Below are 16,842 nucleotides of genomic sequence, written 5' to 3'. Positions count from 1 at the left end.
AACAAAATACCATAGGACTTCAAACCAGGACATCTGGATTTAGATTATAGTTCTGCCACTTAATGGCTATGTGACCTTGGGCAAGTCATTTTCCCTCCCCAGGCCTTAATTTCAGTTCAGTTCAGTCGCTCAGTTGTGTCCGACTCTTTGCGACCCCATGAACTGCAGCACGCCAGGCCTCCCTGTCCATCACCAACTTCCGGAGTTCACCCAAACCCATGTCCATTGAGTCGGTGATGCCATCCAACCATCTCATCCTCTGTCATACCCTTCTCCTCCTGCTCTCAATCTTTCCCAGCATCAGGGTCTTTTCCAATGAGTCAGCTCTTCGCATCAGGTGGCAAAAGTATTGGAGTTTCAGCTTCAACATCAGTCCTTCCAATGAACACCCAGGACTGATCTCCTTTAGGATGGACTGGTTGGATCTCCTTGCAGTCCAAGGGACTCTCAAGAGTCTTCTCCAACACCACAGTTCAAAAGCATCAATTCTTTGGTGCTCAGCTTTCTTCACCGTCCAACTCTCACATCCATACAAGACCTTAATTTATTTGTCTGTAAAATGAGGATAATGGCAATACCTCCCAGAATTGTTTTGCAAATAAAATAGCAATCACTGACATTTATTGAGAGTTTACAATGTATCAGGCACTCTTACAAATGTATTTTGTCTATTGAAACCTCTCAAAAACTATGATACTCAGGTTATTATCTCCATCTTATGAAAGCACCCAGAAATATAAGGGTATTGCCCAATACCCATGCATCTACTTCATTATTAAATATTGCCTCCACCCATGGCAAAGAATAGGTATTGAAAAGAAAATCTGAAATCTGTTCACGTATTAGATGCTTCAAAAAACAGTTAAAGGAAGAGAATTAAATTCTTTGTGAAAGCAGGTGGAGTTCTTACTCCTAGAGATTCCTTTATCCTCCTCCTCTTGAGTGCTAGCTGCACTCTAAGATTCTGGAAGAAGTTCACTAGCAAACTTCAAAGACAGCCAACTCTGTTGGTGACAGAAACCATACTCAAAAAACTTGGCACTGTCCACTGCTGCCAGTCTGGCCAAACACATGCAATGAATTGATGGCTGTATCCCAATGCCCTGCCTATCTTATCCAGCCCAACCTCCTTCACAAACAGAACCCTTCAGATGCTAATACTTCCTTCCTAAAGTTCTTATTGGGCTTCCCTATTGGTTCAGCTGGTAAAGAATCTGCCTGCAATGCAGGAGACTGGAGTTCGATCCCTGGGTTGGGAAGATCCCCTGGAGAAGGGAAGTCTACCCACTCCAGTGTTCTGGAAAGCAAGAGCACTGTCCAGCATTGCACTGTGGAAATACACTCTATCAAAGTTGGAAGAGTAAAGACAAGATAGAAATATTTTACAGTTTTTGCTCACTAATCAAACCAGCATAAATTCATTTCTTAGTTAGATTCTTGGCCATTGTCAGTTTAGAAGACAGAGTGGACATGTTGTTTTGAGGCTGATATACAGAACAAGGAACTTCAGCAAAAATCCCTATAGAGGCAGCACAGAGCCCTGTCCCAGAAGGGTAGAAACAGGATGTCAGAACCGAAACCTCTTTATAGATCATGAAACTTCCTATTCTACCAGGAAAGAAACTAATTCCTAGAAAGAAGTGATTTACCAAAGTTGCCAGAAGTTTATTGGCAGAGCTGAAACTCCCAAACTGGTTCCTTGATACTACACCAAGCTGTCCAACAAGCATATCAAGTTAGAGAAAAGAGGGAAAGGGAAAAGAGAAAGCTGAAGGCAACATTAATCCCTCATTGCTGCCTTACTCACTTTTCCCAACTTTTCCTCTGATTGTATCTAAATCCAAGGAAAGCTGAAAGTAGAAGCAACAAAGAACCCCAGGCATTCAGGGGAGTAGATGCTCCACTTGGTCCCCTCCCCGGCAACATGATATACACACTTAATTATGGAACCTCGCTGACCCGTTCACGCCAACAAATGACTCAAATTGTCTTGCTTTGGAATAAAAGGTGGCTTAAGTGCTTCTCTCATATCAGAGCCCTATAAAAATGAACTTCCATACCGATAAATATGTAGCCCCCTCCCTGTCTCTGGTTTTCAGTGACTGGCTACATTCCTCAGAGGGATCCTGTCCCAGGAGGGCATTCCCTGGAAACTACATTTTTCCTCCTTGACTCATTACACACTCACCCTTCTTTCTCATTTGCTTTTTTATTTCAGTGGTCTCCAAAGTAAGATCACACATCCCTGGAGTACACTATAGAAATATACAGGTGTTTATTTATTAATTTAAGAAGTGAGAAAAACTAATCTTTGCCTAAATTTAAATACAGATTATCAAACATTAATATGTCATATCCTGTACCAAAGGAAAAAGAGGAGTCTGATTATTGATGATATTATCTAGCTTTTAACTAAATTAACCCTAAACGAATGTTCAAGAGGCTTTAAAAGATCCTTTCAAAGAAACCACAGTTTGAGATTAATACCATGACCAAGCTAAAACTTATACCATAGTAGTGGCCTTTTAGTGGCCATATCACAGGATGAAACAATGATGATCCAAGAAGATCTGATAAGAAACATGCCAAGATTTTTTAACTTATCAAAAAGATAATTTAAATATAGATTTACACCTAGTATCATCAACAGTGGACCTTACCCTATTGTACTTTGAGACATTAAATAGTAATATGAAGCCATTAAAATCAGTCAGACATTTAAAAACAAAGCATACAGACAGAAATTTTTGTACTTACTGCAATTTTTCCAATAATGTTTAAAATCATACAATACTCAATCCAATTTTACAATCAATTTTACAAAATTTCACCAAACTAACTGTTAAATGCTTAGAAACCTCTTCTGAAGTTCCTTAGTTACAAAAGACAAAAAGTCACACCCTATTAGAAAAGTTCTTGTCCTTCCTGCTGCTACAAAAATAGCTAAAAATAATATACAGAAAACAGTATGGCAACATTTACTAATAAGTACATTTCTGGGCTAAAAAATCAGATCTTCCACAGTGTATACCTCTGGGTAACCATTTAATTAGAATGCAATCTGAATGATGTCTTCATGGGTTGCACAGTGAGTAGTACCACAAACAATGTTGAAAGTTGTATAGAAAACATGGCTGTCACTTTCAAAAAGAAACTAATGTCACATAGAATGCCTGGTTTTCAGATAACAAATGTACATATTTTTGAACATGCCTCCTTGCATGATCTTCAACAGGCAAAGTGCTACTTTTGAATGAGTGGCCAAAATATTTACCAAAAAAGATATAGCTTCAACACTGTTACTCTTTTAAATAAAAGTAATTTTTAGGGAAAAGTGACTAAGTGTAACTACTGATGAAGAGATTTCCCTGACAGGATGAAAGGGAAAAAATTAGGGATAAGATTACAGATATAACACAATGGAGTAACTGTATTATTCATAGGCAAGCAATTTAGGCAAAATGTTAAAACCAAGTGCTACATGATGATGCAATTACTTTTTAAAAATAGACCCACAAAACACAGTAAAATCTTTACATGCTTTGAAAAGAGATGAGGAGTGACCATGAGAATTGTTGGCACTACCCACAGTTTCTCCTGCTTATCTCATGACAAAGTTTCCAAACTTAAGGATAAGGAACCAAAAAACTAGTGTACCAAATGTGCTCACCTTTCAGTGATGACAAGTAGCTGTGAGTGTGTTATCAAATAGCTAGTCTAGACTAGATAGATAGATGGACAGACAGATACATACACCCATACACTGTTATTGTTTAGTCATTAAGTCTTGTCAGACTCTCTGCTATCCCATGGTCTGTAGCCCACCAGGCTTCTCAATCCAGGGGATTTCCCAGGCAAAAATACTGGAATGGACTGCTATTTCTTTCTCCAAGGGATCTTCCCAACCCAGGGATCGAACCCACATCTCCTATATTTGCAGGCAGGTTCTTTACTACTGAGCCACCAGGGAAGCCCACATATATACCTAACATCATACAAACTTAACTGTCTCTTCAAGGTAAAGGTGATATTTCATCAAATGACAAAGTAAATGATTTTAAAAACAGATATATTATATTGAAAACGTATTTTTAAAACACATGTTTGGAAATGATTCCGTCATAGTGTGATTTTGTTACCAAAAGTTTTTTTGTCTATCACCTACAAAAACTCTCATCTGTTTTCAATTTTAAAATTGGCAACAGCATATTCCAACCTGTTCAATGATGTTACAAAGAGTTCCAATGTGCTTTTGAACCCATTTATTAGAAATATGGTAAAAAACAAATGATTGTCATGAGAGAAAAGAGATATTTTACTAGCCACATTTTAACAAACTTTTTGCATACTTTGTGTAAAGGATTAATAAGTTAGTATCACATTCAATGCAAACAATAATGTACTTCTTCAATTTGGATATATTTTTCTTTCTTAGGTATCAGTTTTAGCTGCAGCAGCATTAAAACCATGTAGCAAAGAAACCTGAACTTAGAACCAAACTATTCAATCACTGAATCACCAAGTGTTAAACTAAGACTTTAAAAAATAACAAATCATATTATATTATTATAGAACTGGGGGGACCACAGTTTTAAAATATTATTTATTCTATCAATACATCTTTCATTTTAATATCTATTGTAAATGTTTTACAGCATATACTAACACAATAGTAGATGTATGTAAGTTTAAATAAATATGGACATGTATTAGGGCACATGCTCATAAGTACTTCACTGGTGACATGCTCTATCCAAAAATTTTGAAGATCACTATTCAGATCAGAAGTTCTTCCAAATAAGCTGTAAAATTTTTATTTTGTCAAGAGGAATTCAACCAGCCTCACTTTTACCAACAGTACTGTCCAGTTGCCCTAAGGCTATCCCAGTCACTTAAGATTTGTATTTCCTTCTCTCCTTTTACATCTTAAATTATGATCTTTTCACCTCAGCCACTGAAACTGCTACATTCACCCCTAATCAAGCAGGGAGGATACCAACTATGCTATGTGATGACATTCAAACAAACATTTTATCACTAATCAAAGTTATTTACTTTTAAGATGCAGTAGCAATATACTTAAATAGAAGCTTCCTTTGAAACAATTTAGGAAGTCCAAATAATTTAATGCCCCTCCTACTAAATATAATAAAATTATATTTCTGTTTTTAAATTACCTCAGATACAAATTTGTGAAATAAGCAAAAGTAAAAACTATATAATCATAGACTCATAAAAGTTAAAGGACATTGATACAAATGTCCTATTTTACTGAGATTTTAATAGAAGCCAGTGTAGGCATAGATCAAAAAGGAAAATGAAAAATCCAAAGATGTGAAAGTGGTGCTAACAAAATTTAAAAGAAAAAAAAATCAGCATACAATATGAAGGGGTATATATTTTCACATATAATTTACTTGCACAGCTCCTGATAACATTAATGAGTTTTCTATGTGGACATAATTGAAGAAATTAGACACAAAACTTCACAACTAAGACATGACTAATTATGATGAGTGCTTTGGAAAAGGTCCCAAAGTGTCATAATTAAAAGCTGAGGTATTTTTCATTCTTTCCCTGCCATGCCATACATGAATTAAGAGTTGCCAAGTTCACTAATCTCATCCAATGTAGGTTGCTATATACATTTTCCTTGGAGAAAATAAGCCTGTTACAAATTACTATGTAATTTAAAACACATAAGCATTTGGGGTACATAATCCTACCTTAGCATACCTGTAAATCACAAATCTATACAAAGAGTACAAATGGAGGTATTCTCTGAACTGTTTGTAAAAATTTAAAGGGTCTAACCTCAAAAAAGCTGAAAATTTTTTCTAATAATGTCTTAGAGTATTATATTAAAATAAAAATTAAATATAGGATGCAATTTTAGTTGGTTCCAAGATGAAAATTCTTTTTAAACCTCAATATATCTATTTTCAGTATGTATCTTTATAGTGGAAGAGGACTACACTTAAGAAATTTTAAAATAAACTATTTCCAATCTCCTGAAATAAACCATAATAGAAAATAATATTCTAAAACAGAATGTATTTGTATAACTGAGTCACTTTGCTGTACAGCAGAAATGGGCACATTACAAATCAACTATACCTCAGTAAAAACAAAAAAGGAACCAAACTCAAAGCCACTGCTAGCATCATTTTATATTTTACTTGTAAATTCAAAATTCAGAAGTTGATTAAATGGAAACAAATGTAAAAAAAAAAGAAAAGAATTTTTAAAATAGGCCAGTTTTCCTCCAGTGTGTATTTGGACCTTCAGATTCAAGAATAAAAAATGTGCCTGACACTCAATTAACTAATACGCTATGTTCCAAGTTTGTTAAACTTTGTTCAGTTGCTGTATTATTTCAGTTTTTATTTTCTTTTTTGCTTGAGTTTTTGTTTCTTATTAAAGAACTCAACTGAAAGTCCTAAAGGAAAATGTTCTTTAAGCATCATAACTAATTTAATATGACTAAATTGTTTTATAGAATTTTCACATCATTTTTCTTCTTCTTTACTCAGCTTCAGAGCCTTTCTTTTTAATGAAGAGATTTCATCATATTTTTCATGCTGTTATCAACACTTCAAGTCTACAGCACGCCAAAGCAATAGGAAGGAAAACAACAGGTTAAGGCCATTGAAAAGAGGGCCATAACTTCTTCAGCCTATGTGACCATAAAGCCCTTTTCAGAAAGTGGTTATGTTACAAGGTCATATAAACTGCAAAATCTCAATAGGTATATCTAATTTGGAGAAACAAGCTACTAAACCTCAGAAAACTTCCAAACCAAAAAGAGCAAAGAAGGCTTGTAGCTCAGAGAAAAGGCATTCAGAAAGTTATTAGAAAACGTGAGACCCCAGATTACAAAACTATTTAGCACCCCTATTTGAAAGTTATCAAGAGTAGAGAGTGGTTGCTCTGCTACTACTATTTCTGGTACTGATACTGGTTCACCATCATCACTGTATAATAATAATTTGTATTTTTTCCCAAAACTTTGAATCACTCTGAGGATTCATTTAATTTTACACTATCCCTCAATAAAAAAAAAAAATATGGAATATGCCAACTTGATAGTTGGAAAACTCACAAATAACACCCAGATCTAAAAATTTCCAGATATTTCCCTTTCTCTAAGATAATGGCCAATTAAAAGAAAAAAATTTTTACAGTGTAAGATACAAGATTTTATTAAGTTATGGCCCAGATCATCAGTTCAAATATTAGTAAGTCATTTAATTTTAATATTTAGTTTAATTTAATACTTATTCTTATATATATATAAACTAATACTTAGTTTAATTTAATACTTATTCTTCCCTGGTGGCTCAGTCAGTAAAGAGTCTGCCCGCAATGAGGGAGACTTAGGTTCAATCCCTGGGTCAGGAAGATCCTCTGGAGAAAAAAATGGCAACCCACTCCAGTATTATTGCCTGGAGAATTCCATGGACAGAGGAGCCTAGGGGGCTATGGTCCATGGGGTTACAAAGAGTCAGACATGACTGAGTGACTAACACTTTCACTTTCGACATATTCAAAGGAATCAATACTTTGAAAAACTTCTCTGTACCTTAAAATATACTCACAATATCCCTAACCACAAAACTGAGCTAAGAAAGAGAAGTTAAGAGGTTAAATCAGCAGAGGTTAAGCTGCTGGCTTATGGCCACTTCACATTTATGATAGACAAGGCCTTTCTAGAATCACAAAGACACAAACATGAAACATTTTGGTATCAAATGCGTTACAAAATAGTCAATAATACCATCAAATGTTTCCTTCATGTCCAACGCTTTTCAGGATGCTACTTCAAATAGGTTATTCCTAATTAACCTTTAAGACACAGCTCAAAAGCCAACTCCTACTAGAAGCTTTCCTTGACATAGGTACTTCTGCTCTTATACATATCTCCATTATAGCAACTAGTACATTGCATAGAATTACACATATTCATAACTCTTCACTAGGATCAATCGTGCATTTTCATCTTTGAAATCATGTAATCAAGTGGTTCTCATCTTTTCACCGTCAAGTATCCTTTTATTAATCCTCCTTCATAAAACCCATATTTTGACTTAGCCACTGAAAGCCTCAGGAAGGTTAAAAGACCAAAAATACACAGAGGGTGATTGAAACAGTGCCATCTTTCAAACTTGCCATATTTATTATATTATAATTAAATTATTCGCTAATTTTTTAAAGACATATAGAATGTCTAATATATATGACATTATAATGCCTAGACATATATAACGTCTAACATATACAATCCCTATAAAGACTTATATAAACTGACATTTAATGCTTCTGATCAACATGGTATTGTTCAGCTACATTCAGTATATGGAAATGCAGTACTGGTTTGGCTCTGGAAGTAAGTATGAAGATAAAATAAATGAGCACTGACATTATATAAAAGAGATTGGGGGGGGGGGGGAATAAGGTCAAAAATGCCAACCCTAATTTATGACACACAAGCTTTGTTTATAGTGAGTAATATCCTGAAGCAAAGCTCAATTGAAACATTTATTCCTATCAAGTAGGAAGTTAGACAGTATGATTGGTAAGGTTATCTACCCTGTATACCTTTTACTGAATGAGGCAATGAACATGAAAGCACTTTGAAAACTGAGCTCTATAAAACATATGAGAATTAAGGGCCCTTTTCATGCCATGGTTCTACTACTGATTACTTATAACTATTGTCGATTTATCCTAACACAGTCATCTAGAACTGTTCTAGGCACTTCTATATTCATTATCTTCCAACTTAATCTTCCCAACAACCATATCTGATAACTTCTATCACAATACCCATTTTAAACATCAGGGGGATTTCCCTGGTGGTCTAGTGATAAAGAATATGCTTTCCATTGCCAAGGATACAGGTTCAATCCTTGGTTGGGGAACAAAGGTCCCACATGCCTTGGGGCAACTAAGCCTGCAAGTGAAACTAGAGAGCCTGAGCTCCCCAACAAAAGATCACAAGCGCTGCAACTAAGACCCAACACAGCCAAGAAAAAAAAATGCTTTAATTAGGAAATTGAGACCAACAGAGGTTGCATATCTTTTCTAAGGTCACACAACTAGTTTAGGAAATAAGACTTCAAAGAAAAGATTCAAGAAATAAAATTTCAGGTTTAATTTTGATATTTTCACAAGTAGGTCTGGCATTCATATGAAGAATGTGTTTCCATTTTTTCTTAAAATCAAAGTAAAAGAAAGTTGATTAAGATGTATATATTTGACATACAGAACTTCCAAATGTTAATCACTGAAACACATAACCAAAGAAGATGATAAAATCTCCTTCTTTGTTGGCTTTGCCAAAAAATAATAATAAGAGAGTTTCTTAACTGATTAGAATGGAGAAATACACCCTTGGAGTAGGGAGAATGATGACCTTTCAAAATCTCTTCTAGCGCTTAAAATTAGAATATTCTCAAATTTGAGAGCCGAACATCCAAATTCTACATTTAGTCACTACTCTACCCAAAATCTGCAAGACTACTAATGAATAATTCTTTCTAGGAAAGAAAGAAACGAGCATGTATTACTGTGAATATTTCATATAAAAGGAAAAGCAATCGATAATATAGCTTGCCAAAGATTACACAAAAAGTACACATAAAGCTGAAATCGGAAACCAGATCTGTATAATTCTAAGCACAATATCAAACAGTAATCGATAACATGTATTAGTATTGAGCTTACATTTACATTGAGCTTTACATTTATTTACCTCATTTAATCCTCACAATAACCTTATGATGTAGGTATTATTATTACTCTCATTTTAGAGATGAAGAAAGAGATATGGTGAGAGATTATACCATGCATATACTCAGGTAGATGGAGTAGCTGAGTTCTCCTATATAGAAAGTTCAATGACCATGGATCTAGCTGGAGGCTATTCCTGAGAAAATAATAACATCCCTGCCCTTTCTTTCCCAAGAAAGAACAACAAACTATTCTCTCCCTATTTAGGAGCATCCTTCTCCACTTCTACCAATGACCCACTTAGCACCATGACAACTGTACCTAACTTTATCACCTATCAAATATCAAAAATCTTCAACAGAAGAGAAAGTTCTCAAAAAGTAAAAACTTGTGACTTCAAAAATGCCCTTAAGTTTTCCCTGGTGGTCTAGTGGTTCAGAATCTGCCTTGCAATGCAGGGCACACTGGTTCAATCCCTGGTCCAGGAAAATCCCACATGCTGCAGGGTAGCTAAGCCAGTGCACCACAGCTACTTAGCCCATACTCTAGAGTCCTCAAGCCACAACTACTGAACCCATGCGCCACAACTACTACAGTCCACGTGCCGTAGCCTGTGCCCCACAACAAGAGAAGTCACCACAGCCAGAGGCCCACACACTGCAGCTAGGGAGTAGCACTCCCACCACAACTAGAAAACAAGCCTGTGCCCGGCAACAAAGATCTGACGCAGCTAAAAATAAAGAAATACTTTTTCTTTAAGTAGCAGAACAGAAAATAATATTTTTTTAAATACCCTTCAGGATATGCAGAACTTAGTAAGTGCTCGATCATGTTGCCCCATGATCTGTTTATAAAGTATAAAAGGAACTATTTGCAACCATGCCTCAGAATAAGTCCCATTTGAAATCTATGCTTGTCATTAAAAAATAATCAGTGTAGGGGAGTTTAGGGGAGAACGGATACATGCGTATGTATGGCTGAGTCCCTTTGCTGTTCACCTGAAACTCTCAAAATGTTGTTACCTGGTTATATACCCCAAAACAAAAATAGAAAGTTAAAAAAAAATAATCTGTGTATATGTTAATCCCAATCTCCCAATTTATACACTACTAATATATAACATAGATAACAAATAAGAAACTACTATATAGCATGGGGAACCCTATTCAATACTCTGTAATGACTACGCAGCAATAGAGTCTAAAAAAGTGTGGATATATGTATGTGTATATGTATGTGCATGCGGATTTACTTTGCTGCACAATAGAAATGAACACAACCTTGTAAATAACTATACTCCAATAAAAAATAATTTTTAAAAATCTGTTGCATTTTTGCTTTTCCACATAAATGCTTGCATAGTCGTGGAAAGTAAAGCATCTTTAACTTTCTTTGTCAAATTTTAAAGGACTACTTTTCAAAGAAGCAAAGAAATTGTGCTCAGTGAAGTCAAAAATCACAAATAGCACTAACATCTATTTTTGCATTTGAATGGATATATTAAAGATAGACAATTCAATTTGTCTCTTTGAGTAGAAACAACAAATTATTGAACAAAGAAAGGATAATAGATCATTTAAAGATTTATCTTGTGAGATTTTCAGAGAAGAAAGAAATCAAGGGAGAACCTGAAATGAGAGAATACAGAATGTTTGCAGAGACACTAATATGCACTTCATATAAAGAATTTTAAATTTACCTTATGTTTATTATGCTTATTTATACATGTCATCATTGAAAAGCATCAAATAAATATATTTAAGCAATTTTGATCAAAAATAGTTTAAACATAAAAACTCTTAAAGGATTTCACAATATCATATTAGGCTTCTTCAATACATAGTGATTCAATTCAGAAAAACCTTTTAATAGCTTTATAGACTAGAAGAGCTTAGTAAGTAAAATATACTAGTGAATTCCTTACCACATGCATAGAAAGAAAGCAAATACAGAAATAGAAAATCTAGAAAATTACAGAGCAGAAAATTCAAGTTAATTACCAAAGATGCAAATTTTCTAAAATATACACAACATTGGACTACCAATTGTTAGACTTTTTTTTTCACCATCTTTTCCCCAAATAACTACAGGTTACAATGCTAACCTAGTTCTTTATAAATAAACTCAAATGTCTCCCTATAAATGCAGAGATGACTCTTTAGATAAACAAAGATTTCTATAGTTTCAAATAATTGTTTTTCACTTGAAGTAGTATGAAAGAGAATGCCACTATGCATTTGCATGCCTTTAAAAGGTAAAAAAAGAACATTTCAGAATTCTTTTAATATTTCTAAAAGGATTTTTCCAATATTATGTACTGTACAATACAGTGGGGATTACTAAACATATTGGCATTATAAAATAGAAATAACTGGGCAGTTGATTTTATGTAGTTTACTAGTTTACAATAGATTACAGCATCTACAATTAACCTCAGGAAATAATTCACATCTTTACTAAAGATGAAAGTTTTTTTGAGTGAATAGTAAAACATGAGTGATATATAAGGGGTCTTAGAGGAGCAAGAAGAGATTCTGAATATAAACAAGCCATCATTCTGGTAAAAGGAAATACAAACAACTAGAATAAAAATAGTTGATGCACAAAAGCCATAATGAGGGGGTAGCTCAAAAAATAACTTCTACTCTGAATGGTTTGGATGAAATACAAATTATCCACAGAAAAGTGTGGACTGGCATAAATGTTTGTACAAAATTATAAGTGTATTTCAAGAAGTATGCAAGAGGCAACCGCCTGCATGATGCACAAGGTCCCGGCAATGCTCTGCTTAAGTGCTACTGCACAGAGTCCAAACCACTGCATTTTAATTACCATGCAGCCTCAGATATATTGCCTTTGATATGGAAATGTTCTTGTTCTCTCATCTTCACATATGGTCTCATGCACAGAAATCTTTATCTGATTCATAAAAAATAAACTAGAATCCAATCTCAACACCTGACCTCAGTGCTTAGAAGTTTTTTACTAAGCATGGTGTCACTATAAAAAGAATGGCTAATATTAGTGTAAAGTTGGATATTTTGAGCAACGATATGAAGGATTTGCAGTTAAGAACTGAATCGATACTGTTTCTCTGAGGTTTTAGGGTTTTGAGGTCCCTTTTTTGAGACTACCACAGATTTGAGGAAAAACAGACCAGCAGCCTTTTCCAGAGGAGAGAGTACGTAGTAGACTTACATGATTTTTCATCTTACAATCTCCACCTACACTCTCAATTGATATTTTTATCCAAATTATGACAATGGATATTTAAATCTGAAAAGCTCTATTAAGAACCATAACACTAATTTAAAATTATTTCCAGTTTGACTAAAAGTCTAAACAAAATGATTAGCTGAAAAACTTTTACCCTCTTCCACAGAACAAGAAAAATGAAAACACACTTCCTATAAATGTATAATGAGTATATAATGAGAGAATGATTAAAGTTTCTGATATGACTTATCAAAACAATTAGTTTTCAGATCACAGTTGAAGAACCTCCAGCAAAAATGATATGCTATACATTTAAAATGTGCTAACAGTTAATAAAAACTGCTTTTCATAGACTATACTGGAGTAGCAGTTTGTTTTTGTTTTTGTTTTACTTGAGTATGTTGATAGTCAGGGGACAGTCAGTGGAAAATGTGGGGACAGGATAAAGACACAAAATGTTCAATATATTATTTTTGTTGTTAGGAAAAAAATAATAGGGGAGAGTTATATTTCTTAAACAAGAAGCAATCCAAATGCAAAGAGAGTCCATTTTCTGCTCTAAAAAGCAAAACTATTTGTTCATTCTTTTAGCAAGTTTTTATAATAAAATCTGTTTTCATTACATCTCATATACCTTGATAATTCTGAAATTACCTAGATTAACTTTTGTAAAAAACAGTAATATGACCCATCTAACCTCATGACAGCAGATAATACATCCCATCTGCAAATCATCTTGCTGAATGTTATCTGTGTTTTATCATTTCTAGTACCTGTCTGTGCCTGATATGGTACTCTCAGGCACATTAGCTTGATGGAATGTTTCACTTGACTTCAAAAACATCAATTGATATATATGCACCCCTAAACTATATTTAAACAAATAGCTCTTAGAACAACCAAAATTTTAATTGTACTCTACTATACTTTTACAGAATGCTGTTTGTAAATAGTGAAAAGGTATCTATCAATTATCTCACTAACAAGAGAATTCTTTCAAACTTAGAGATTTATAACCTAACAATACAGAAAAGTATAGAAAATATTAAAAGTAACAGTTAAAGCCAATGTACACTAAACTTTGTAAAAATAAAATTCATTTACTCCAGTATCTAGTATACTAATTGAAAGAGGATTTTTAAAATGTCACTAGTGTCTTCAATATAAGATAGATATGTGTAAAAATTTCATCAGTGACCAATAAACCAATAATTCCTAAAAGAAGTCAAATAGAAACAGCATAAAATCTCAATAATGCCACCAAAATTTATCATTTATGTATTTAAAGCAATATGTTGTTAAAGCCTTATAAGAGAAAGATTTGCTAAATAAGTTAACATTTTAAATATGTGCTTTTCCCTTACTAAGAAAAATATCTTTCTACTGCTAATGAAAAAATGTCCAGCAGACAATATGAATGTCATTTCTTCTAGATATTCAGTTACTGAATCCATTACAGAATCAATTTAAGATATAGATATTGATAGTGCTTTATTAATTTTTTTACATCTACCTTTCTTTGTAGTGTAATATTGGGCACTGTGCTTACACAGTATACTATTACAGGAGCTTGTATCATGCTCTGTAATAATAAACTTGCAATTTATTTTGCATTTTCAAGAATACATATATACCAAGAGAAAGTTCCTTCTTGTTACTTCCAAAATAAAAATTAAGAACAACAATAAACACAATAAACAATATTTAGTTTTGCCACTATAAAAAGAATATGGTGGGAGAACCGAGGAAAAAGGAGGTGGCAGTGATACAAGAAAAGCAACAGTAAGATACTAGTTTGCCAGAGGAATTAATGACCTAGCACTTGTCTAGATCCTGGTCACTTACTGCTCTTGGTCATAAGCTAGATCTAATATGTGTAGTGCACACTTACTTGCTTTCAGAGTCTAAAGGATTTTTTTTTTAGTTAGTGTTTGTTGTTCTTGTTTTAGAATGGGACAATCTCTCTTGATTTATGAGGTTTTCAAAAATGCAGGAGAAAAATTTACATGCCATTTGGCCTACTGCCCATGCACTTACATATGTGTATTCAGGAAGATACACTCAAATATACATAGATAATATATTTATGGTCTGGTACAGTAAAAAAAAATCAGTCATAACTTTTTCCCTGCTGTAATAAAATAAAGTATTTCATTGATTCAATCAAAAGCAAATGCAACTAAATAAGCCACGTCCCCACCAAGAAGAAAAGTCCACCCTTGCTGCCATAGACAAGCTAACTCTATCCCACTGAATTTGTGAAAGGTTTAAGATGTTTGCTTGTTTGTTTTCAAGTAAAGAGAATCTCTAGTAGGTATCACGAATATCTGAGTGGCTTAGAAACAAGGGAAGAAGGGAGAGTGATGAAAGTGTCTAATGCTTAGTGTTGAATTCCATGATTATTGCACAGGGTGATAGGGGGAAGCTCATGTTCATGACTGCAGACATCTGGTCTCTTCCAGAGAGGGCAGACTAAAGTTGACCTGAAGCTGAGGTCTAGAAAGCTAGGCAGGAAGCTCAAGCACCAATCTGGGTACAAACAGAACAGGGTACTGCTCCTAAAAACCCCAGGCTGAACAAGAGTGAGACAGGGAGAGAGCAGATATTTACAGGTTCGCCCGCACAGTGAACACTAGCAGCCCCAAGTGACTAGGCCTGGAGGGGGGAAACAGAAACTGCCATCTGAGCGCATACAGCAATTTGCTGAGACCTCTGGGGTGGGTGCGGGAGGAAGCACAGAACAGGTGAACAGTCCAACTAGAAACTGAAGCCCCTACCCAAGCCAGGATACAACGCCAAGTCTGCGCTAGTCCTGCTGGGATAGCGCAGACTGAAGGGCACTGGCAGCCCGCCCCCATGGGCGGAGTGTGTAGAGCAGGTGTAGTGCCAGATTTACTCTGCATCCCCTTTCCTCGTCCAGCACGCATCCTGCCGCTTGTGTCGGGCTTGCCTATCTAACCAGTAGTCTGCCCTCAACCGAAAACTAGAGAAGAAACGCGAAGTGGAAAGAGAGAGAGAGAGAGACAAGACCACACTGCCACAGTCTTCTCTAGTGCCAGGGCCTCCCGAGGCTGTCCTGGTTGTTTCGGCCCTCCCACGGGAATCCTGTAGCCTGGAACGGTGCTGAGTGGACCAGCTCCGCCAAGCCCGTGCCTATGGGCCTCCGGGACGAGGTGCTGAGTGCGCAGGCTAATTATACATGTGGCATTTGGGCAGCCGACTGTCCAGTGACACCTTACCTTATGAGGAAACGTCAACCTCAGCAACTGTTCAAAACAAAATGCCATCGCAGGATCAGCTTCGCCGGCTCTTGGCCGGTTCGGGATTGCTTTTCCCACAAATTTTCTCACTTAGCGCAAGAATGTGGCCTGCGGAGGCCAGTCGTGAGCTGGGCGGACCGGGGGAGAGGAAGGGGGGTCAGGCGGGGCGGTCCTTGCCAGGTGTCCATCCTGTCCCCCCTCGCCATGGATCAGCTCTCGGACCCGACCACTTGACCTTTTTATTCACCAAACTCACCTCCTAGAAATAGACTGGGCGGGGCTGTGTCTGTTCTCCTCGGGCCCGGGGGAGAAACCTGGGCATGTGACTATACAGGGCAGAAGGGAGGAGACCCTCGGGAGGCAGGGAGAGGGGGCACTCTTCACATCCCGACTCCACTGGGTTGTTGGCTGGGCCGCCCGGCCAGAGCCAAAAGCCCAGCCAGCCGCAAGAGTGCGCGCCGGGGTCAAGCGCCCCGGACACGGACGTCATCCCAGCGCCCCACTGAGTGTGACGGGAGGTCCGGAGCCCAGCCCAGTTTGCCGCAGCAACGGCTTTGGGCCATCTCGAGACCGAAACTTGAAGTTCAGCCCTCCGAAGAGGTCACACACACAGAAGCAGCCGGGGACAACCCAT

General features: G+C 36.1%; 1 protein-coding gene across 10 annotated transcripts in view; it reads right to left on the bottom strand.

The window, feature by feature from the left end:
- The window catches only part of SOX6 (SRY-box transcription factor 6), a 672,686-nt gene that overhangs the window by 648,247 nt on the left and 7,597 nt on the right, over positions 1-16,842 (bottom strand). The window contains exon 1 of one of the 10 annotated variants that reach the window (XM_043481417.1): positions 16,188-16,451. The exons of the other annotated variants lie outside the window; for them this stretch is intronic. The gene's annotated coding sequence lies outside the window, so the exon portion shown is untranslated. Of the gene's footprint in view, positions 1-16,187; positions 16,452-16,842 lie in introns of those variants that run through there. 10 annotated transcript variants of the gene reach the window in all.

This window comes from Cervus canadensis, chromosome 11, assembly GCF_019320065.1.
Source record: "Cervus canadensis isolate Bull #8, Minnesota chromosome 11, ASM1932006v1, whole genome shotgun sequence".
NCBI classification, from domain to species: Eukaryota; Metazoa; Chordata; class Mammalia; order Artiodactyla; family Cervidae; genus Cervus; species Cervus canadensis.
Note: the sequence above shows the minus strand (reverse complement) of the source record. Positions and strands in the feature narration are given on the sequence as shown.